We start from the raw sequence: 24,456 nt of genomic DNA on the forward strand, positions 1-24,456 counted from the left end.
CAGAGTTCAAATCCGGGCAACGTCGATATCTTCATCTTTTTAACCATCTTTTGGTTCTAGGAGAATCATATGCAAATACATCATCTTGTAGAAACATACTACTTTCGTTACCTAGGTATTCATACACTCTAACCGATTTTATTTCCTGCATATCATTGTTAGGTTTCATTTTAGTGTTCAGCGAAGGAATGCGTGATTTACCTGTAGCACAAAAGGCTGCCCAAATCATAAAACTTGCACCATCAAAATATCGCCTCGTCCTTACCTGCTGCCCTGTCTTTATATTATCCCAGCATAACTGAAATACGTCCTGTCCATCTAAATCGAACCTCTTCTTACCACAGAAGATCACTTTACCGCATTCTGAAGTCGACGACACATGTTTCTCCAATCTAGCCCGTTCCTGTCTGGGTGTTAATGTTGCTTTCTGGAGTCGTTTTTTGAAAGCAAGTTGTCTATCATCTCACAAAGTTTGCCATTCGCGTCTGATAGTTACTGGTAACGGTAAATCAGAGACAATTTCAGAAGAATAACGCTTTGTGGCCCTAACTTTGCGATATTGTAGCTCGTTCTATACCTCAGATGATTTTCTACTATCACCAAATTTTCCGTTCTGTCAAATCTAACGAAACTATCAATCATTGTACTTCGATAGCTCATCTTGCTGGTAATTTGACGTTTAGGGAGCCTCATTTCCGTGTACGAACCGATTTTTGCTTTTTCATCACATTTTAACTTTTTTCCGTATGGCAGAGTCACAGTTGTGGTTCATATACACAACATCCACTGTCACTAATAGTGTCAGTTTCCAATTTGCAGTAAAGGAATGTACGCACACACTAATACCGCACAAAATCGACCGCCTTTATATCGAGTTCCACCCTATACCATCTGAATCGTTCACGTCTTGTTATATACACTGTGCACAGCTATTCCAACTGAAATTACTAACTATTCTGCCACGGCGTAGTGTCATCGGTAACTGCCAGATGGCATTACTAACCCACGAACTTTTATCAAGTCATGACTCTATAACAAAATAAAGAATTGTAACCTAACGAACTTCCTACTACATTTACGTTACATAGGATTCAAGGAACTATGTTCAGTTTCTGCAAATCTGTAGTAATTATATACTCAACATCAGCTGTTTGTTAAGTCATTAAGTAATACAAAACCACCATATGCTGAAAGAGAAGAAAATTAATATGGTGACAATCCAAACTATTACAGTATTTTAAGATATAAGGAAATATATACCGCGCCTAAGGCAGAAAAATTAGAGATCCGAGGCCTAGATGCATTTCTAACCGACTTCCCTCTTTTCTACAATCAGAGTCCACTAAAAACGTACAGCTAAAGATGGTAGAGTGCAGCATATTTTTCATTATCCCGACTGTATCTCAGAGAAATAAACGACATGTCACACCCCTGGTGAAGAATTTCTTTTGATGTTGGAGAGGCAGCGTTTTTGTTTTATTTATTTTAACAGAAAGTTCAAATGACCCTGAGCACTATGTGACTTAACATCTGAGGTCATCAGTACACTAGACTTAGAACTAATTAAACCTAATTAAGCCGGCCGATGTGGCCGAGCATAACTAGCCACTTCAGTCTGGAACCGCGCGACCGCTACGGTCGCACGTTCGAATCCTGCTTGGGGCATGGATGTGTGTGATGTCTTAGGTTAGTTAGGTTTAAGTAGTTCTAGGTTCTAGGGGACTGATGACTTCAGATGTTAAGTCCCATAGTCCTCAGAGCAATTTGAATCAAACCTAACCTGAGGATATCGTATACATCCATGCCCGAGGCAGGATTCGAACCTGCGACCTTAGCACCAGCGCGGTTCCGGACTGAAGCGCCTAGAACCGCTCGGCCGCAACGGCCGGCAAAGCTTATCCTCAAGGAGTAGAAGTCTAGGTATTGCATTTTCCGTCAGCTGCCATCTTACAATAAGAGGGTTGTTTGTACACCTGATATCTCATAATTTCATATCTTTTCTCGTAATGCTTTCATTTGCGTTACTTGTATTAGTACCTCGAGATTTGACATAATCCTTGGTGAAACTGTGCCACCAGTTTTCTTGGTTCCCTCACGTGAGCTCATTGAATGCCTTAGGCCGCCTTCACAAGGAACCACTGAGAAGCGCTTCTCAGCGGCACATCGAGCCTTCACGCGGCGCTACTGGAAAGAGAAGCGGCTGCTTTGTCGCCGCTTTAATCCCCCGCTGCTGCAGTACCTCAGTGTTTCGGTCCGTCATGGAGTCTGTTGGGCGGCATGTCTCTCGTTTACGTCCTTTACTCAAGAAGAAAATCAAAAAGATGTTACATGACAGCAATTCTTGGGTGCCACTATTTCGCGAAGGAAGACTAAATTAAGGTTCACTGAAAAGGCAGCCAATTTAGCCAGCTTGGCTAATGATTGACCGAAGGTTGTCTCGGCTGTAAAATTTGTGGCAACTAGTACAATCTCTTCATTTTGTCAAACATCGTCACTGGTCAATACTGGAACTGAAAATTTATAAGGTAATATAAAAAATTCATTGTTACGCATTGTGAGAATTTGTTTCCTTTTTTAACATGATAAACCCCTGTCTGTAATGCAATCTCATAACTGCCAGATTTGAGGAAATAATGATGAATGTGAACACAGTGGTAACTTCCTCATCTTGACTCCTCAGTCTCTGATACCGCAATAGTAGATACAAATCCTTGAAACAGATACAGAATGACTTGTAATGAACGGAAAAATTTACCTAGTGACTACGGGAACCGTTAATCTTACTGACTTAGCAAAAAAGCATCGCGTGTAACATTTTGGTACATTTACGTAGTTAATATCAGTTTGAATTACCAGAGTGTTTGTTTTTTTGTTTGTTTGGAAGTGTGTGGTGAAGCTATTCCAGATTCGACCTATCACACTCACGTACCTTTTGCGGCTGGGTCATTATTACTTTCAGGTTACTGCGTACGAAGTACATACTGTATGTTATGCTTAAGGAAGACAGAGCTTGTTCTCACCACACAGGCTTCTGCTACTGACTAAGGTAAGTTCGACAAACTATTCAGGGCGAACAAGTCCTCCAAGTTTCAAGTTTTTTTTGTTACATCGATACTGTGACCCTTCTAATGCACGTCCAACAGAATACACTTATTTTTTAACCGTCACATTCTCAAAAATATAATTTTTTCTATAGAGTAAGGTCATCATCAGATCAACTGTTCAAATGGCTCTGAGCACTATGGGAATTAACTTCTGAGGTCATCAGTCCCCTAGAACTTAGAACTACTTAAACCTAACTAACCTAAGGACATCACACACATTCATGCCCGAGGCATGATTCGAACCTGCGACCAAAGCGGTCGCGCGGTTCCAGACTGTAGCGCCTAGAACCGCTCGGTCACTTCGGCCGGCTCAGATCAACTGTGAATCGCCCACTGATACAGCAGCAGTATGTGTACTGTAATAAAAATTTAAAAAAAAATCCTTGATGCGGTGTGTTTCTCGTAGTTATTCGGGCCGTTTCCAGAACTGTCCATCACTACGTATTCCCAAATATGATTCCTGTAACCGATTCTCGTATAACGATTCTGCCTGGTCATGTAAACATTCCAATACCGATTATAGAAATGTGGTTTTAGCTGCCGGATTTCCTTTTAAGCCAAAAGTTTTTTTTTAGTATGAACGAATAACTGTTTCTTAAACACCTGAGTCATTAGCAACACAGGTGCATTTAAAAATGTTGGTGACTGAAACGAAGTTACTTCGTAAGGAGTGAGGGAGAAAGAGGCCGTAATTGATTTATGAGAGGCCTAATCACTTCTTTTATTTAACTGAAGAACAGCACATCTTTACTAGACGGAAGAAGATACATAAATAATGGTATATTTGCTACGAAGAAAAATTACAACTGACTGGCAACAACCAAATATGCGGCGTAGATGGTTAGTTTGTAAGCTGCTACATCAGCTCTATTTTTATTGGCAAAGGGTCTCACACAATGGCTAGTGGCAAAACCTTCGTTATTTCTGTGCACTAGAAAGGCAATGAGTCTCTACTCATTTGTAAGTTTTGTAGCGATTCTAAGTTTTCACTAGATTGGATCAGAACTATCTCCATCACATTTTTTCCGCGAAGTTCGTAACTTCGGAGAGTTAATAAAACGGGTTCCAATTAATTAACTGTTGTGGGAAAGGCCTTTAAATATCTCTTCTTATTACGATATCAAGAAATCGTTCTCTTTTTTATTAAAAATGTTACAGAATTTTCCACCACGTCACTTTTTCGTGCAGAGCGAAATCTGTAATGAATACAGACACCATTCATGTGAAATAATGGACGCTCGGAAACTTATATTTGATCGGGTTAGTCAATTACATTCAGGTCTGACATGTAAACATAATAGCGAAGAACGGTGTCCGGAATTCGATTTCATCCTCCATGAACTGTGTGGTATCTAAGAGTGCTGCATGAAAGTGACCTCGTCTCTCAACTGACACAGTAATAACGACTTCCAGAGGAAGTTTCTAGGAATCTACTGCCGTATTAAAATACTTACACCGAAAGAGTTATGAAAGATGTTATTTCTTTCCTTTTCAAGCGGTGGTTGTGCAATACCGCTGGCTTAACCCATACTGAAAAGAGGTGGCAGTTGCACTGATAAGGCAAACCTAGAGTCAAGTCGTTTCACACGTGATAAATGCACCGCATAAAGGAGCACCTCCTCAGCTTCGCACACGCAGAACGATTGTTTCGTAGAACTTTTATCACCGGCCCGGCTGCCTGGCACTCGCCGCACGCCGTAAAACTGCTGAGTGCGTACGTCACTGATTTCGTTTGTAGTTCAAGGAACAGCTTGCGCCGAGCATTCAGAGTGGCACGGAGAAGGAAACTGTCTGGAAGTGCCGCTTCTCTGACAAAGTGCACGAACCATAGCTCTACTGCGTTCTCTACAGCGAGCGTCTCTTAAAGCAGAAGTGACACGTCGACTTAACGAGTGTTTGTTTTGTGGAATCGGAACTGGATATGATTTTTGTAGTAACATATTCGATGATGATACTTGTTGCTGCGAATTATGTATCGGCTAAATGACACACACTGATTCATACCTAAAACTATTAATGAACGGATGTAAAACATTACTTACACCACCGGATTCGAAATAAAGAGTACACATACCAAGCTAAAGCAGTTACGCAAGATTAGGTTGTGGTGTTTTTAGAGGAAATTGAATGAATCTTTTTAATGCAGTGGTTCCTTTCAAAGGTAAGCCTGCTCGAGACCTCAATTTCTCTGTTGAGAGCACTGATTAAAAGATTTATCCAGCCTTGAGACCTCAATTTCCCTGTTATGAGCACTCATTCAAACATTTATCCAGCCTTTCGCATCCAAATAAATGATTAACTACAAGCTGGTGCTTGAATCACATCTTCGCTGTTGGAAAACCAATCTACACAGATTTCATTAGAAATGCAACGTCGCTTAGTCACCAAGATTCATTCACAAGTAAATAGGAGACATTTGCTTACGATATCTTGATATTTTTCCGCGAACAGAAAGTGTACCAAACCATGCACACAATTATCTAAAAACTCGATTTACTATCTAAAAATAATATTTATAATTATTTTAAAAAATTGATTACAACCAGTAATTTTTTTACTGAAGGATCCCTTCGGAACGTTCACATTTCTCCTCTAAATGATACAAACGAAGAAAAAAATCATACGACCAACAGAATTATTTTAACTCCACTTAAAGGATATTACTGTAAACTTGTAAATTATACGAAAATGTAAAATGTATTGAAAGGCTATATCAAATACACAACGAACAGTTACCGCACTGCCTGCATTAAACTTCAAGATACAACAGTTACTGTCTGAGATACATACGCTATTACCGGCCATGATGGCCGTGCGGTTCTGCCGCTGCAGTCCGGAACCGCGATGCTGCTACGGTCGCAGGTTCGAATCCTGCCTCGGGCATGGGTGTGTGTGATGTCCTTAGGTTAGTTAGGTTTAAGTAGTTCTAAGTTCTAGGGGACTTGTGACCTAAGATGTTGAGTCCCATAGCGCTCAGAGCCATTTGAACCATTTGAACATACGCTATTAATGCAAAGGTCAAACGCTGCTGAAAGGAAAGTGCCGTTGTGCCTGTGACAGTTATCTGTGTCAATTTCAATGATGGACTAAAAAATTATAGCACCCCCTGAAGACAGCATTCAACATACGTCAAACTAACATGGTGTGTGCTACGCATATTGAAGCGCAAATATTAGTATTTCAGCACAGGCAGACATGGAAGGTATACATTACTTACATAAAGAAAAATTATGCCGAGTGTTTATCATCATTAATCGCCGTAGTTTGTGAGAAGACTGGCTTATGCTAGTGTAGAAAGAAGAAACGTTTACCAGCACTTGACGGAATTCAACAGCTCGAAGATGGTGGATCATCGCGACTGCAGTTCATCGTTTTGCGGTATTGCTGCTCACGCTGGCGGGGATCCCACGACTATCACGCGAAAATGAAATCTGTGGGTTCACGACTAGTGCCCAAGAGGACAGACAGAGCTGTCTCCGTCATGCAGAATTCTACAGCCATGTCTAGTAGCTTGATTCAGGAAAAGGGTTTCACTGTAGCAACACAGGTATGCACACGATGTCTAGCGCGTCACGGCCTGTCAGCAGGGCTACCACTGTCGTCCCGACTTGACAGAAAATCCTAGGAAGTTCTAGTCTCAAGTTAAATCAGTAAGTGGCTCGAAACAGCATATCCAAACACTCTGGGATGATGATGGCATTGAAACAGAGGATGACACGCGTAAAGCTGAAATACTAAACACCTTTTTCTGAAGCTGTTTCACAGAGGAAGACCGCGCCGCAGTTCCTTCTCTAAATCCTCGCACGAACGGAAACAAATGGCTGACATCGAAATAAGTGTCCAAGGAATGGAAAAGCAACTGCAATCACTGAACAGAGGAAAGTACACTGCACCTGACCGGAGAGTAATTCGATTCTACACAGAGTACGCAAAAGAGCTTGCCCGCCTTCTAACAACAGTGTACCGCAAGTCTCTAGATGAACGAAAGGTTCAAAATGGTTGCAAAAGAGCACAGGTAGTCCCAATCTTCAAGAAGGATCATTGAGCAGATGCGCAAAATTATAGACCCATATCTCTGACATCGATCTGTTGTAGAATTTTAGAACATGTTTTTGCTCTCGTATCATGTCATTTCTGGAAACCCAGAATCTACTCTGTAGGAATCTACATTGATTCCGGAGACAGCGATCGTGTGAGACCCAACTCGCTTTATTTGTTCATGAGACCCAGAAAATATTAGATACAGGCTCCCACGTAGATGCCATTTTCCTTGACTTCCGGAAGGCGTTCAATACAGCTCCGCACTGTCGCCTGATAAACAAAGTAAGAGCCTACGGAATATCAGACCAGCTGTGTGGCTGGATTGAAGAGTCTTTAGCAAACAGAACACAGCATGTTGTTGTTAATGAAGAGACGTCTACAGACGTTAAAGTAACCTCTGGCGTGCCACAGGGGAGTGTTATGGAACCATTGGTTTTCACAATAAATATAAATGACCTAGTAGATAGCGTCGGAAGCTCCATGTGCCTTTCGCGGATGATGCTATAGTATACAGAGAAGTTGCAGCATTAGAAAACTGCAGCGAAATGCAGGAAGATCTGCAATGGATAGGCACTTGGTGCAGGGAGTGGCAAATGACCCATAACATGGACAAATGTAATGTATTGCCAATACATAAAAAGAAAGTTCCTTTATGGTTGATTATATGATAGCAGAACAAATACTGGTAGCAGTTATTTCTGTAAAATATCTGGGAGTATGCGTGCGGAACGATTTGAAGTGGAATGAATATATAAAATTAATTGTTGGTAAGGCAGGTGCCAGATTGAGATTCATTCGGAGAGTCCTTAGAAAATGTAGTCCATCTACAAAGGAGGTGGCTTACAAAACACTCGTTCGACCTATACTTGAGTATTGCTCATCAGTGTGGGATCCGTACCAGGTCGGGTTGACAGAGGGGATAGAGAAGATCCAAAGAAGAGCAGCGCGTTTGGTCACAGGGTTATTTGGTAAGCGTGATAGCGTTACGGAGATGTTTAGCAAACTCATGTGGTAGACTCTGCAAGAGAGGCGCTCTGCATTGCGGTGTAGCTTGCTGTCCTGTTTGCGAGAGTGTGCGTTTCTGGATGAGGTATCGAATATATTGCTTCCCCGTACTTACACCTCCCGAGGAGATCACGAATGTAAAATTAGAGAGATTCGAACGCGCACGGAGGCTTTTGGGCAGTTGTTCTCGCCGCGAACCGTGCGCGACTGGAACAGGAAAGGGAGGTAATGACAGTGGCACGTAAAGTGCACTCCGCCACACACCGTTGTGTGGCTTTCGGAGTATAAATGTAGGTGTAGATGTAGACTTCGCTTGGTGCAATAGCTGAGAAAGGAGCGCCACACAGGTGCGCCACAGACAGCACCGAATACTGGAGAGGCACCACCTCGTCTTTTCAGATGAGTCATCATTTTGCGTACGCCATCACGGTGGGCAGAATCCTTGTAGAGTCTCCGAGAAGAACGAACATTGCTAAACTGTATTCGTCACCGTCGTGTGGGATCAGTATCTAGGGTGATAGGATGGGATGCAACCTGGTATACATCACGATCACTTCTAGTTAACATAACTTGTTATTCAGACAGCAGGCGTTGCTTTTATGACGCATTAAGGTTGGTGTCTGTGCCCTACGTTCGAGGTCTTCATGCAGTAATCTCTAACAGGATAATGAAAAGCAGATATTGCTTGTACTGTCCTGACTTCGATATAGAGGGTCTTGGACTGCAGTGCCGATCAGCACGTTTTCGAGTTCTCTCGCTCACTGAAAACATCTGGCAATGATCAGAGCCACTATAAGGACGCTCAGGGCTCGTAGCGCTGAAGAACTTCGAAGTCCCTCTTCGGCAGTATGTACTCAGATTTATAAATTATTGTTATATTCCCATTAATACGCGAATGTTATATCTCATATAATTTCATTTAACTAATTTCAGCAGTTACAGACGCTAGGCATTTTGATTCTTGAACCATTGTCTGACCAACGTAAAAAAGACACTAAAACTGCCTCCTATAGTTGACTTTTTTTTATCTCCATTCAAACGGTAAGAAGAAGCCACTGTTAAGACAAGTAAGAAGTGAACTCTCACCTCTGTGTTTTGTGGCCTTTTCCAATCAGAAGACTGTAAACCTGCTGAGGCGGCCGTGTAGTAACTTACCAAGACTATGAGAACGGGGCAGCAACTGCTGTCTCTATTCGACGCCAGGCTCTTTCAGTTCGGATTTGCTGGTCAGTCACAGTGTAATTTTCAAGCAGTTACTAGTAATATTCTAGACATTAATGGGCGAAATAAACGTTTCCTCCAGTGTTACACATTAAACACAAAGGATGAATACAGAAAAACATGTCTAAATTAGAGCACTAATACGGAGAAATACACTCGAAGGAGAAGAAGTAGAAGAGAAAAAACACACCACGAAAAGAATTATCCGAATGGAACATAAATCGGAAAATCGGTAGATGTTATGTACATGTTTGAACAATTAGATGACTACAATATCAAAAAAGAAATTGGATGATTTATTCAAGACAAGATTTTGCAAATTGTGCAAATGAGTATAGCATTGGTCGCCTCTTGCCCCTGTGTAACCTGTTATTCGGTTTGCCATTGATTGAAAGAGTTGTTGGAAGTTCTCCTAACGGATATCGTGCCAGATTCTGGCCATTGAGTGCGTTAGATCCTCGAAATCCCAGACTGCTTGGAGGGCCCTGTCCATTATGCTCCAAATGTTCTGAATTGAAGAGAAATTCGAAGGGCTTGCTTGCCAAGGTAGAGGTTGGGAAGCACGAAGGCAAGCAGTAGGAACTCCCGCCATGTGCAGGTAGGCATTATCTTGATGAAATAAAATCCCAGGAGGACTTGCCATGAAGGGCCACAAAACGAGGCGTAGAATATCGTCGGCGTAAAGCAGTGCTGTACGAATGCCGCGAAGGACAACCAAAGGGGTCATGCCGTGGAAAGAAATGCCACCTCTGACCTCATTCTAGCTTGTCAGGCCGTGTCGCGTCTCCAGACCCGTCTTCGCTGTTCATCGAGGCTTAATTGAAAGAAAGACTCATCAGTGAAGACAAAGCAACACCAGTCAATATGATGGTGTGAGCGGACTCACGCGAAAAGCAAAAGGAATCTGTTTCGAATCCCACGCCTGTCACAAAAGACTGCGACAATGGGGCCGTTGCCCGGCAGCAGTCTCCGTGAGGCTTCCACGGCTCGTGACAGGCGCGGCAGCGAGCTCTGCACACCTGCCCCACTGGACGCCGTAACCTTCCAAGCGGGTGAGTTTGGCGAGAACCACTTCTTCTTACGCTCTGTGAAAAATTTCACATTATCTGTGTACCAGTTGTTTTCTGTCTTCCTGCTGTTTAGTTGTGGCATCACACATTATTAAACTGCTGTGCCTGTAGTTTTCCCGTTCGATAGTTACTTTAAAAACCTCGCCGTTTTACCTGTCGTTCCTACCCGGAGCGCCGCATGTCCGATCGACGTTACATCTACGTCACTTGAAACTTCCAGGTTTTATTAGTCAAGGGCAGTTTAAGTCTGCCGAAATCAGAACTGATATAGGACTAAAAATTTTACGTGCGAAGTATATCGATGATTGCCTGGAGTTAACTGGTTTGCTAAATATTACCAGCTTGGCCAAAGCGACACCACTACATCTTGACATCGTTCTGTAGCTCATTTCGGAATTGTAGACAATTTAAGGCAGATAATTTAACAGGCTGTCATGACTGCCTACGGTATATGTTTCTCCGATAAGGATGTTTAAAGGGCTCTCTTCCTCTCCTTCATTCCCTCATGCAAAAGTTTATCCAGGAACTGAGCTAGAGGACAGGTAACTAATGACAGTTTTTCCGTGGACATGTTCGTCCTTGGAAATTTTTACATGAGGACGCAAAATTCAAGTCATTTTTTATCCAACTGATTGAAAAGTGTTGAAAAGTTTCGGGCCCCAAGAAGTAAATGTATATATAGCATTGTTGCCTACAAAAAAAAAGGTTCAAATGGCTCTTAGCACTATGGGTCTTAACTTCTGAGGTCATCAGTCCCCTAGAACTTAGAACTGCTTCAACCTGCCCGAGGCAGGATTCGAACCTGAGACCGTAGCGGTCGCGCGGTTCCTGAGTGTAGCGCCTAGAACCGCTCGGCCACTCCGGCTGGCGTAGGCCTACACAAAACTTATTTTGTCTCAGAAGATAATTACTTATCCGCTTTGAATTTTTAATGTAGATTACTTTGAATCCTAGTTGCTAAGTATATTTCAATAGTAAATGCAAAGTACACCTTTTTTTTATAAATATGAATCCCGTATTTCTTGCTCAACGATCTGAAATTACATTCTGCTTGTATGTCATCCGGCATAACTAAGGTCACCTCCACATGGACCCACCGAGAAGCGCTCCGATCCTTAATATGGCACCACTGGAAACAGAAGCGTCTGGCGCTGCAGTCGCGCGGCCGTATGTCGGTTCTGTCATGGAGTTTGGTGAGCAGGATGCGTCTCTTCTACTCCTCTTACCGAGTGAGAAAATCAGAAAGAGGTAATTTAAAAGTAACTCGTTGTGTCACTATTTCTTGAAGCAAGTGCAGTTAAAGTTTTACTAAAGAGGCAACCAATTCACCCAACTGTGTGGCGGCTACAAATGGTAAACCTCTACATCTACATCTACATGAATACTCTGCAAATCACATTTAATTGCCTGCCAGAGGGTTCTTCGAACTACCTTCACAACTGTACATTATTGCAATCTCGTATAGTGTGCGGGTTAAAATGAACACCTATATCTTTACACAGGAGCTCTTGATTTCTCTTATTTTATCGTGGTGATCGTTCCTCCCTATGTAGGTCGGAGTCAACAAAATATTTTCGCATTCGGAGGAGGAAGTTGGTGACGAATTTCGTGAGAAGATTCCGTGGCAAAGAAAAACGCCTTTCTTTTAATGATGTCCAGCCCACATCCAGTGTCATTTCTGAGACACTCTCTCCCATATTTCGCGAAAATACAAAACGTGCTGCCTTTCTTTGAACTTTTTCCATGTACTCCTGCAGTCCTATCAGGTAAGGATCCCACACCGCGCAGCAGTATTCTAAAAAAAGGCGGACAATCGTCGTGTACGCAGTCCCCTTGTAGGTCTGTTACATTTTCTAAGTATCCAGCCAATAAAACGCAGTCTTTGATTAGCCTTCCCCACAACATTTTCTTTGTGTTCCTTCCAATTTAGCCGGACGCAGTGGTCTCGCGGTTAAGGCGCTCAGTCCGGAACCGCAGGTTCCAATCCTGCCTCGGGCATGGAAGTGTGTGATGTCCTTAGGATAGTTAGGTTTAAGTAGTTCTAAGTTCTAGGGGACTGATGACCACAGATGTTAAGTCCCATAGTGCTCAGAGCCATTTGAACCGTTTTTTTCCTTCCAATTTAAGTTCTTCGTAATTGTAATACCTAAGTATTTAGTTGAATTTACAGCTTTTAGATTAGACTGATTTATCGTGTAACCAAAGATTAACCAGTTCGTTTTAACACTCATGTGGATGACCTCAAATTTTTCGTTATTTACCGTCAACTGCCACTTTTCGCAACATTCAGATATTTTTTCTAAATCGTTTTGCAGTTTGTTTTGATCTTCTGATGACTTTGTTGGTCGATAAACGACAGCGTTATCTGTAAACAACCGAAGAAAGCAGCTCAGATTGTTTCCAAAATCGTTTATATACATAAGGAACAGCAAAGGGCCTATAACACTCCCTTGGAGAACGCCAGATATCATTTCTGTTTTACTCGATCACTTTCCATCAATTACTACGAAATGTGATCTTTCTGACGGGAAATCACTAATCGAGTCACATAACTGAGACGATATTCCATAAGCACGAAATTTCACTACGAGCCGCTTGTGTGCTGCAGTGTCAAAAGCCTTCCGGAAATCGAGAAATGCGGAATCGATCTGACATCCCTTGTCAATAGCACTCAACACTTCATGTGAATAAAGAGATAGCTGTGTTTCACAGGAACGATGTTTTCTGAACCCATTTTGACTGTGCGTCAATAGACCGTTTTCTTCGGGGTAATTTATAATGTTGGAACACAATATATGTTCTAAAATGCTGCTGCATATCGACGTTAACGATATGGGTCTGTAATTAGTGGATTACTCCTACTACCTTTCTTGAATATTGGTGTGACCTGTGCCACTTTCCAGTCTTTAGGTACGGATCTGTGGTCGAGCGAACAGTTGTATATGATTGTTATGTATGGAGCTAATGTATCAGCATACTCCGAAAGGAAACTAATTGGTGTACAGTCTGGACCAGAAGCCTTGCTTTTATTAAGTGATTTAAGTTGTTTCACTACTACGAGGATATTTGCTTGTACGTTACTCATGTTGGCAGCTGTTCTCGATTCGAATTCTGGAATACAATGTGTCATAAAGTCAGCTGACCGTGAGGTCCATTTACAAATACAAGAAAAATATTTACTCGACGCTGTTACCAGTCGTGTGTAATTCCCACTACAGACCTATGTTCAGTGACGTTAGAGCAAATAGAAGATTATCAGATTGATTTGTCTTTGAGAGTTCATTGCTTCATAAGAAGTTAACTAATAATGAAACTAAATTTTCTCGACGCAGGCAGATGTGTGAAGTTTCCTCTTGTAATTGCGGGTGATTAAGTTTATAGTATGCCATTTTTCTTACTGCGTTAACACGGAAACAATTTCTTTCAAATGGTTCAAATGGCTCTGAGCACTATGCGACTTAACTTCTGAGGTCATCAGTCGCCTAGAACTTAGAACTAATGAAACGGAACTAAGCTAAGGACATCACACACATCCTTGCCCGAGGCAAGATTCGAACCTGCGACCATAGCGGTCACTCGGCTCCGGGCTGTAGCGCCTAGGACCGCACGGCCACTTTGGACTGCCAATTTCTTTCCAAAGAGTTTTCAGATACAGCCTAAGTACGGCTGGAAGGTATGTTGAATTTATATATAGCATTGTTGTTAAAGGGTGCAGAATTGTTGATCGGATTTCGAACGTATCTGCAGAATTTGCTGAAAACATTATAAAAATTTGTTCAGTGTTGCAGAGTTTTGTTCGTGATTGAGACAGATGAAAATCTCAAGAGATTTAAAGTGCTTGTGTGTTAGAAGACATGTCGACACACCCAATTCAAACGGGAAGAAATCTAATGCTCGGCAGTCTTCTCCTTCTCTGAAGAACATTAGCCTCCAACTTCCGGTGAACACTTCAGTTTTTGAGTTTTATCTGAATATCCCTCACTATCCAATGCTGCATATCGATAGATGTTTCTCACTTTCAAAGATGAAATATTTTGTACTGACTTTCACCTGTAGGCAACTGTTTGACACACACAATCGTTTCACCAGATAGCGTATTAGGCAATGACAATACGTCACGAGCCATCAGTTAACATGCGGCGTTCCCTGCTACTTGCTAGGTCAGCAGCGCCGCTTGGTGGCGTCACGTGAAGGCCGCTGTTGGAAGCAGGGTTCCGGCACCGGTCGCCCAACGGCGCCTCTGCGCCAGAGGCAGCGGTGGTTCGTCATTTGGCGCGACAGAAGCGCGCTGGCGCTGCGCGTTCCATTTAAACGAATGCTTTGCCAGCGGAAGCATTTCTCAGTGACTCCACTTGGAGGCAGCCTAAGTGAACAAATACATGTTGAAAGATACATTTTAAAGTTCGTTACGTAAAATGTAGCCTAAGGCCAATATACGACCAGATGAATTTGCGAAACCTCCCAAACCATCTTCATATTGACTCAGCTGTTAACAGCTTAGGACTCATCTCTCCGGCTTTTGACATTATTGTGTTACCATGCAAAATGCAATGCAAAATTCGTGTATCTGTAACTGGGAATGGTGCTACGATGCACTCATTAACTTCGAGAAAGTCCCAATCTTGGATAACTCTTTTCTGATCTTTAAAACCTTTTCCCCTCTTCCAACACAGGTATGGTACTTGTTTTTTGTGCAGATCTGTCTGGGTCCATTCACTGCCTTCTCCCGACTGTAGATATGTGCCTCTGACGTGTAAATCTGGATGTAGAATCAACAAGCTTCAATGGGTTGTCCTTGCCCACAGACTAATGGTAAATTACTGTTGTGATTCCGCTGTGCAGTAATCGGTTCCTGACTGGCATGTATACTGCTACCATGTTTACGACATGTTGGAAACCGGGGACAGGATCCACGCGCCAGGCCGTTGGAGCGGCTCGTTTCTGCAGCACGGTAAAGGGCTGAACGGGGAGGCAACAGAGAAGTACTGGACACATTATATCGGCACTTCTGTAAAGGTTCGCATCCATCGTGACTGCAGAAAAGCGGCGAAACCGCAGCCGCATTGTGGAATCGGGCAAATTTCCCATGAACATAAATGACATCCAATATAAGCCAATAGAAGTGTAGATTGTTGTTGATACACTTGTTGACTGTTTTCGCCATCTCGTTCAGCGCATGTAGCGAGTGAGCTGTGACACAAATTTCTTCGTGCCCTGCTTCAAGAACTCTCCCGCCACCTCCTTTCCGCGCTTCAGCACCTCTTCCTGCACCTGCTAATCAGGCGAAAATTTTATTCCACTCATGTGTGCCTCCATAGAGATGAAGGCGTCAAGACAGGCGAATATGGGGACGATACCAAACATCCGAACCAAATTAGTTCGAGAGCCCCTTGGTGGCTGAGGGTGTGCGGTGACGTACGTCGTCGTGCAGCAGGCACACTCCTCTCGTCAGCATCCCTCCCCCCCCCCCCTCCCCCCACCAGTCGTTTGTATCGTACGCTACGTTTGAGTCTTTTAGGGTCTCACAATGCGGTTGTGCGTTGATGGTCTCCCCGAGGCAGAAATTCAACCAAAATCGTGCCTTTCCAGTCCGCAAATATTGAAGCCATGATTTGTTTGGTTGAAACTGTGCTTTTCAATATTTTGGCAGATGTGGAACTGGCGTGGTGCCACTATGAAGGCATTATTTTCGTCTCAGGAGTGTAATGAGCTACCCACATTTCACCTCCAGTCACAACAGAACTCAGTCGATCAACAAACTTGTGAGAACTATTCACCCTGTTTTTCTTGTAATGCTCTGTCAGCTGTTTTTGAATCCATGTTGCCCACAGTTTCCGGGGTTCCACTGTTTCTGTGAGTGGCTTGTATGAGAGAGTTCTGGTAGGTGTCGTTACTTCTGCATGAACGAAGCGGACCAAACCACGTGGCTCGTACTTGGCCTGATTTCTTAACCGACCTCATTCAAACAACTGGTCACTACAACATGAGTTTACATACTACCTTGTTGCTGCGATACGATGCTCGTTCTATTCAGGGAATCTCCCTTACCACTCAGTGTTGATAATTCTCAAGAAACAAGAAACCTCAGCCCGTTATGGTCACAGTACACTTACTTTCCGAACGTGCCTCGAATACAGTTGTTGATAAAGCTTCAGTTTTTGGCGTCAAGGTCGGCAATGGTAAATATGCAGTTTTGTAAAGTCGCAGAAAATTTGTGCCAGAAATTCGATAAAATTCTGTATTGAATAAAATAGGTTTTACCTAGTTTTCAAGTAGGGGCACATAACCACCTCTTGTGGACGCCTATGGGCGTCAATAACGTAACAGTTCTGAGATTCCATGAGTAATGCCTCCGTGGAATGTCTACACTTGTTGTTAGTCAATAAACATTTCACGTTCTGGATTTCCTGAAATGCTGAATTGACACACCTGTATCTGGCGGCCAGGGATGAACACAGCCGATTCCCTCCGGGAGGGGGAGGAGAGGGGGAGGAGGGGGTAGTAGGCTTGATAGGGTAGGGCGAAAATATTATAGGCTTAAATTTTAGTCGCACCATACTCAAAAAATGCAATTGTACTAAAGTTCAAAAACGTCGCTTAATCTCTGATTAAAAAATCCTGTATAAATTCGAAGTAGGTGTAGCTTTTGTTATTTGTCTTAGAAAATAAAATTATGAGAACCAACAAAACAACATCGTTGTATGCAATATTTACATTTAAAACAAACAGCTTTTTTTACAGCGTATCCGTTGACTATGTCATTAATTACAGTTTATGTGGGTTCCTCGTCCCTTCTGTTGACACCTTCCCACAACCTTGAAGCATATCCTGACTCATTCAATTTCTTAATTTTGCTATCACCTTATACACTGAGATGAATGACCTTTCTACAATAGTAGCGGAAATGGGAATGCACAGCATACGTTCATTGAGTGTCCTCAGTGCTTCATTGCCGGTGTTGGCACTTATGATAGAAGAAACTACATCAGAAGACCAATCTTCTGATTTATTACGAGCAAGAGACTTAAAAGAACGCAGAATATCAAGCACAGTTCCTTGCAACAATTATCTCTAAATACAGGATGTGTTTAAAAACTTTCAGACTTTGCATTAAGTTCTATCACTTCCACAGCCTTTTCATTGAGCCACTTCACAAACTCATTAGTGCTCCGTAGGCCTAGAATTAAATACAGCTATTTGTGGAATTTTGAGTGATTGTTTTTCCCAAACTGTACTCAAGTTTGAGTGGGCGTTTACGTATCGTCCAAAGTTACTAAATGTACAGTCAAATTGTAAGTTATCATTTCTAATAAGATTCCTTCTGCCAAACCTGCTAAATCTGCACCGTCCTTGTGTGCATGTTTGCATGGGATAAAAAAAAACAATATGGGACTTAACATCTGAGGTCATCAGTCCTCTATTCTTAGAACTACTTAAACCTAACTAACCACAGGACATCGCACACATCCATGCCCGAGGCAGGATTCGAACCTGTGACCGCAGTAGCAGCGCGGTTCCGAACTGAAGCGCATAGAACCGCTCGGCCACAGCGGCCGGATTTACATGGGATCATAATGGACTTCGAGTGTACGAATACCAGCGGAAAAGAGCACGAAACAGGAGAATATCTTCCTCTTTAAAAGACTCTGACAGAAAAGTGGGGAATGAGCTGCCTCAGTCCTTAAAGTTTTGCCATGCGAAAATCTTTTATCCAGTCTCTCTTTGTAGCTAAGCCATCATGGACAGCATCTCCCTGTCTTTGCCACAGTCTATGTATCTCTTTCTCCCACTTCCTCGTTTTCTTTTCTCCCACTGCCACTTAGTCCTGTCTGTTTCTCCGACTATCAGTGTCTTCAACACGCTCTCGCTCTTCTTTGCAGTTGTCTGCTTCTCTGTCACTTTCACTGACTCTCTGCTTCGTTGTCATTGACTTTGTCCCACTCTTTATCTCTCTCATTGCTGCTGTGTCTTTATTTCTCGCTTACAGTCGGCTGCCTTTCTCTTCAACGACCAATGTCTCCTCTCCACACATGCTCTTGTTGAGGGTTTGTTCGGGGTTTCAGGCCCTAGACAGGGAATCCTTAATGCGTGGATATTCCCTTTTACAGCACTGTCTCTCACTGACTGTCACTGTCTCCCCATCTCTCCCCTGGCGCTATCTCCTCTCTCTGCCACCATCTCAGTTTGTTTGGTACTATTTTTCACCACAAAACAGCGCGAATATGTTCACATGCCAAAAGTTTTGATGAGGAAGGCGAAATGAGGACGGAACAACTGGTCTCCCAATCTTGTGCCTAAATCTTTTACAGAGGAACATATTCGGTGTGTTTATGCTGTGACTGCAGAATTTTTCCTCTAATTCCCTTGTTTTCCCTGCAATAGCAGAATGTGCTGCTTTTATAAAAACAATTCCATGAGTAAGTACAATTTTGATAATTTATTTCTGTACATTTATTTACGCTAACACTTATAAACAACAAATAAGTACACGTAATACTAGATTAACACAAAAAGCAGAGCCGGCCGCGGTGGTCTCGCGGTTCTAGGCGCGCAGTCCGGAACCGTGCGACTGCTACGGTCGCAGGTTCGAATTCTGCCTCGTGCATAGATGTGAGTGATGTCTTTAGGTTAGTTAGGTTTAAGTAGTTCTAAGTTCTAGGGGACTAATGACCACAGCAGTTGAGTCCCATAGTGCTCAGAGCCATTTGAACCATTTTTGAACAAAAAGCAGATGGGAATCGCCGTTCGTTTCGTCCAAACACAAAAAACTGGGTTCTGCGTTAAAATAAAATAAAAATTTGAAACCACCACTTCAGGAATAAAGTCAAAAGGTTTTAAAGCTATCCTACAAACGTACGGTGTATCATGGCCACACCACAGAATAGATGCGTCCTGTAGTTTAATGGGAGCGCAGGACTCCCATCCAACGCAAGTTCACTTTACACAACTTTATATAAAAATGCATAACATTGTACTCAACACCTGAAGTACACCAAAATTACGGTTTTAATTTACAAGTATATAGAATTTAGTAATACAAAATAGTTCTTTGTAAGGTGCTTACGCCGCAAGGACACACCATCGAATAGTTTCCAGTGAAGACAGTTTATACAGAGACGGCGCATCATAAAGCTTTATTCGTGAAGAAATACTGCCTAGGAACACAGTTCACTGACTTCAGCATCTTTGTCGTGACCCGAGAACCCTTGTCACTTAATGCTGCAGTTATACCCCAGATTGAATATTACGTGCATATGTTATATGCATAAATACGGTAAATCAGAACCATTTCATTTACAGGAATTGAAATCGAAACAAGTTTCAAAATTCTCCGAGAACTTCATTTTAAGACTTTATGGCAAAAATTTCCTCTGTTTGTCATGAATTGAAGTTATAGAACTGGTCATCCACACAACTGTTAATTCAGATGCCCAAAAATTATGGCTATTCGGATATATCTTGAGAACGGATAAAAGTTTTTAAAAATCAGAAAGTGACATTCCTAGATAAATGACAAAGGAATATAAGATAAAAATTTTTGGCCCTTTTGATCTGGTTAGTTACTTAGGTAATTGCGAAGCAAAGTGCAAAAAAGGCTAAAACTGCTGTTGCGGCCTGCTCAGGAACCATCCATTAACGAATGGTACTTTCATAAGACGTCTGAAACCCACATTACGTCACACTTAATGCAAAGGATCCAACCGATTTGCTGAATTTGCCTCGGCTAGAGGTAGTATGTAACGTTTAAAATTTGGCACTGTTCTGTAGTACAACTATAAAACGTTCGTTCTTCCTGTATATACAGGAATGGTCGGTAGGTCAAGCGTTTTCCAAAATACTTGACCTATATTTGTGAGGGACACCATACGAGATATGACTCCCTGAACAGTCGAATTGTTGTGCACGGCTTTCTGGAAGATACTGGTACCATACGCTGTCGTTCACGCACGGATAGCGTTAACTGTGCGATAGGTACTCAGCCAGTCGATCTCAACAGCTTCGGGTATTTTTAATACAGACTGTTCTACAGCACACTGAAGTTCATCCACTGAATTTTCTCGTTTAGGAAGAGCATGAAAAAGTTTATGAAATTTTTAACAATACGTAACATGCGTTTTATTATAAGGTATTTATTGCTACAGTTCATGGCAACAATTCACAAAACATGTGCTCTGCAGTGAAGGTACGACAACTCCTGCTTCCTCTTCTCTGGTAACCGAGAGCGGGACTCAGTAAGAGAACCACTAAAATTAGCAGCACCATCGAAACATCATGTTACTAGTTTGCCTTATTAAAGTTTTCGTTTGTTTAGTTCACTACCAATTGCTGTGTATATAAAATGACCTACAGTATTCTTCAGTTCAACCAAACATAAAATCCTTCCTTCACATCAGAAGACGAAGGCAGCGTAACATAATGAACTAGGAAGGACAGTTCATTTGGTTAGAAACACTTTTACATTCGTCTGCCATTAAAAAAAAAATGCACCACGGAAAATTGTTTCATGACGTTTGTCTAGTATCACTACAATGCAACGACTCTGCACATGTGTTTACCTATGTGAAACCTTCACTTTACAATGTAACCCACTTTTCAAGATATATTGCAAATTGGAGGTTCCATGTTGTTGTGTGGAGGATTTCTTCCATACTAAGGAAGGTTCCACCACAGACTTTTGTTTATTGACGTTGGAGCAAATAGAGGAGTGCATAATTTTTTATCGGCCCTCAAACGAATCTGTACAATTTGCTGAAGATATTGTAAAAACGTGCTGTGTGTTACGTAATTTTGTTCGCAGTAGGGGCAGATACAGACGTGAAGACACTTTGAGTACATGTACGTTACACAACATGTCCAGAGACCAGTCATCAACTAGAAGAAATGAGTGTGACGCTCACCAATCTTCTTCATCCCCGAAGAACATTTACCTCCAACACCCGGCAGTGGTGTCCGGTGGGATGTGCACGTCGAGAGCAATTTTAAGTATTGCACCCCCTCATATGCTGTTATACACACAAGTTTTAAAGCTTCGAATTAAAGAAGACACTTGTTGGTGATCTAACACTTTCTCCATTTTCTTTTTCTTTAATTATCTATGTATGAACTGGCGCATTTAATTCCTTTACATTCCTTTTTTTCTAAGTGTAATCGCACTTGTATGCTTTTATGACTTGTCGTGCTTTTCAAGCTTTCCCCTGCTTCCAGTAGCTTTTCTAAATTCATTGAAAGTTACAGAAATGAACATTTCCTCTATTTTTTGAGGAGCTACGGTATCATTTATTAAATGCATCCCACATAATTTGCAAAAAGCTCTGCCACGACCACAGTCAAGATGCGACCTATTACATCTACACCCCCATTTTTGCTGGCCCTTAATCTCACATTCAGCACTTCGTTTTGGATGACGACATAAGGATCGAGGGAAAATGATAAATTTTCGTTTGAAGACTGACGGAGGTTAAATGACAATTGAATAAGCAATTCACCATCGCAATCACTACCATTTATTTTAATAGATTCACACTCATCCACTCCTTCTGCAATATGACGTCTTGAATTAGAGTAGAAGGAACTAAAATTTGTCGCTCCGACATTGCGTTTTGGTACTAATACTTCTTTTTATATGACGAAGACTACACGCAGATTGTACAATCCCATCACTATTCCACGGTGAGCTGTTGACTACGGCCATCTCACACGGAACAACTGACACGCGAGAAGCGCTCATGAGTGGCGCTTCCTGGCAAAGCATTGGTTTAAATGGGCGCATTCAGGCGTCCAGCGTCACTGCAGTTGTGTGGCGCTCAGTGGCGGGCAACAGCCAGCAGTGGCGCAGAAGTGCAACAGGGCCACCGCTGGCAGAGCGTCGCTTCCGGTAGTGGTCTTTAGATGACGCCACTCGGTGGCCAACCAGTGGATAATGCCACACGTAAACATTCGGCTGCTGATAAAGTGGGACTGCTGTTCTCTGTTATATGGTGGCACAACCGTGTAATTCATTTTGCTAGCTAGAGATCAAAGTCAGATTTCATCTGTCTTCGTTATACCGTGGTTGGGTCGAATGGGGCTAGTGCCACGAGGGCAGGATTTTTAGGGACGCACGAAATTATAAGATACTTGTTTTACCACAGAACGATATACAATATTTTAGGGTTTGCATATAAATATATTTGATGTCTTACGTTAATGTTTTTTTTCCAATGAATATTATTTCACATGTCTGAAACGGTTCCGTATTATTTAACAGTCTTCCTTTCAATCTGATTAACTTTATTGAGAGTTCGATATTACTTTTGTCTCATTTAGCTTTATGTACCTTGGTAACAGTTACTGACAATCGGTCATTGCTGTGATTTGAATCAACAGTGGTCTCACAAGGTTAGCAATATTTGGAAACATTCTATGGATCAGCCATTGGAGGCTTCATTCTATGTCTAGAAGTGGCTTCCAGCCACGATGGGAGGCGGTTGCCGGACCCTCACACTGTTGGTGTTTGCGGGCTGCGTTCATGTTGTGAAACCCGGAGTGGGAGGAGGTGCAGACGGCTTTCGAAGAATTCTGGACTCTTCGGAGACTGTGGACAACAGCCGAGCTACGGACTCGTCAGGGCTGGTGCCAAGCCAACGCAGTAGAGGCCGGCTGATTTCTAACGGATGCTCTGGTCGCAAGCCATTACCTGGAACTTACCAGCTAAACAGCTGTTGCTGTGGCTAGGGAAACTACGGTGCTGGAGGCTTTCATTGTTTACCGTCCCATGACTCTGAGGCTCCGAGTATAGACGCCTAGTACCCACCTTTTTACTTCATCTTGATCGGGTGAGGTTTCGGGCTAGTTTCCGTGGAGTGTAATTTTCGAGTGGATGGACTCATACTAACGTCAGCGTCACTCAGCACGTTTTGCAGGTGTTTGCGTCTTGAGGAGAAATTTTGCCATTGCTGTCGCCTTTAGCGCGCTCTTTGAGCAGTGGACAGTTTTATGGTTTTGGCGCGAACACAGAAGTGGCTCTGAGCACTATGGGACTTACTTTTGAGGTCATCAGTCCCCTAGAACTTAGAACGACTTAAACCCAGCTAACCTAAGGACATCGCACACACGCATGCCCGAGGCAGCATTCGAACCTGCGACCGTAGCGGTCGCAAGGTTCCAGACTGTAGCGCCTAGAACCGCTCGGCCACTCCTGCCGGCAACACAGAAGTATTGCGCCAACAGGACATTCGAGCTGCGACCGTCGTGCTCAGGAGTTTAATTCACGCGGTGACAGCCTTAGTGAGGGCTTCCACGTGTTCGAATCGCCGAGTGTCTTCTTGCTGTGTGGCAGCCGAGCCTACTGGTGCCGATTCATCTCCCGGCGCTCACGCAGTGACCCGACGCTGCTGTGCTTCTGTTGCCTGCCAGCAACAGACTACAGTTTTTGGTGAGATAAGTTGACGTTTTTGCACATAGGAGCTCTGGAGTACTAACTTGCTGCAGGTTTTCTGTAGGATTCCGTTTCATCAGATTGGTCGTTTTACTCCAGCCTCTCGTTTGTGTCAGATGGTGTTTACGTTAGCGTCATAGTAGTTACATTTATTATTCGCTTTATCTGTTTGTAATTATTGGTGGGTAAGATTAGACGTTTCTAGTCGTTTTTCTCTGACTTGCCAACTTCATATACATTTTTGTCAATCTAGTTTATTACTTATTTTTAATCAGTGTTTTATCTGATATATCCCCTTTATGGAAAAGAAATGTAAATTCGTTACACACTAGGTTGGCGTATTAATTCTAAAATATCCCCTTCGAAGTCATTTTCGATCTTTTTTCCTTTTTGCCTAGCAACCAAGGTCATTTGTGACACTGCACTGCACTTTCCACCAGAGGAGCCGTTGGCAAGATCGCACCTTGCTATGCAGAAACAATCGAAGATGTCGATCTTGAGCCAGCTAACTGGTTCGCTTTGTGGCAGGGCTTTGTTTAATTTATCTGCTGCTGTAACCTAATATTTGACAATACGACCGACCTCTGTAATTTCTGGC

Source organism: Schistocerca gregaria, chromosome 1, assembly GCF_023897955.1.
Source record: "Schistocerca gregaria isolate iqSchGreg1 chromosome 1, iqSchGreg1.2, whole genome shotgun sequence".
Lineage (NCBI taxonomy): Eukaryota > Metazoa > Arthropoda > Insecta > Orthoptera > Acrididae > Schistocerca > Schistocerca gregaria.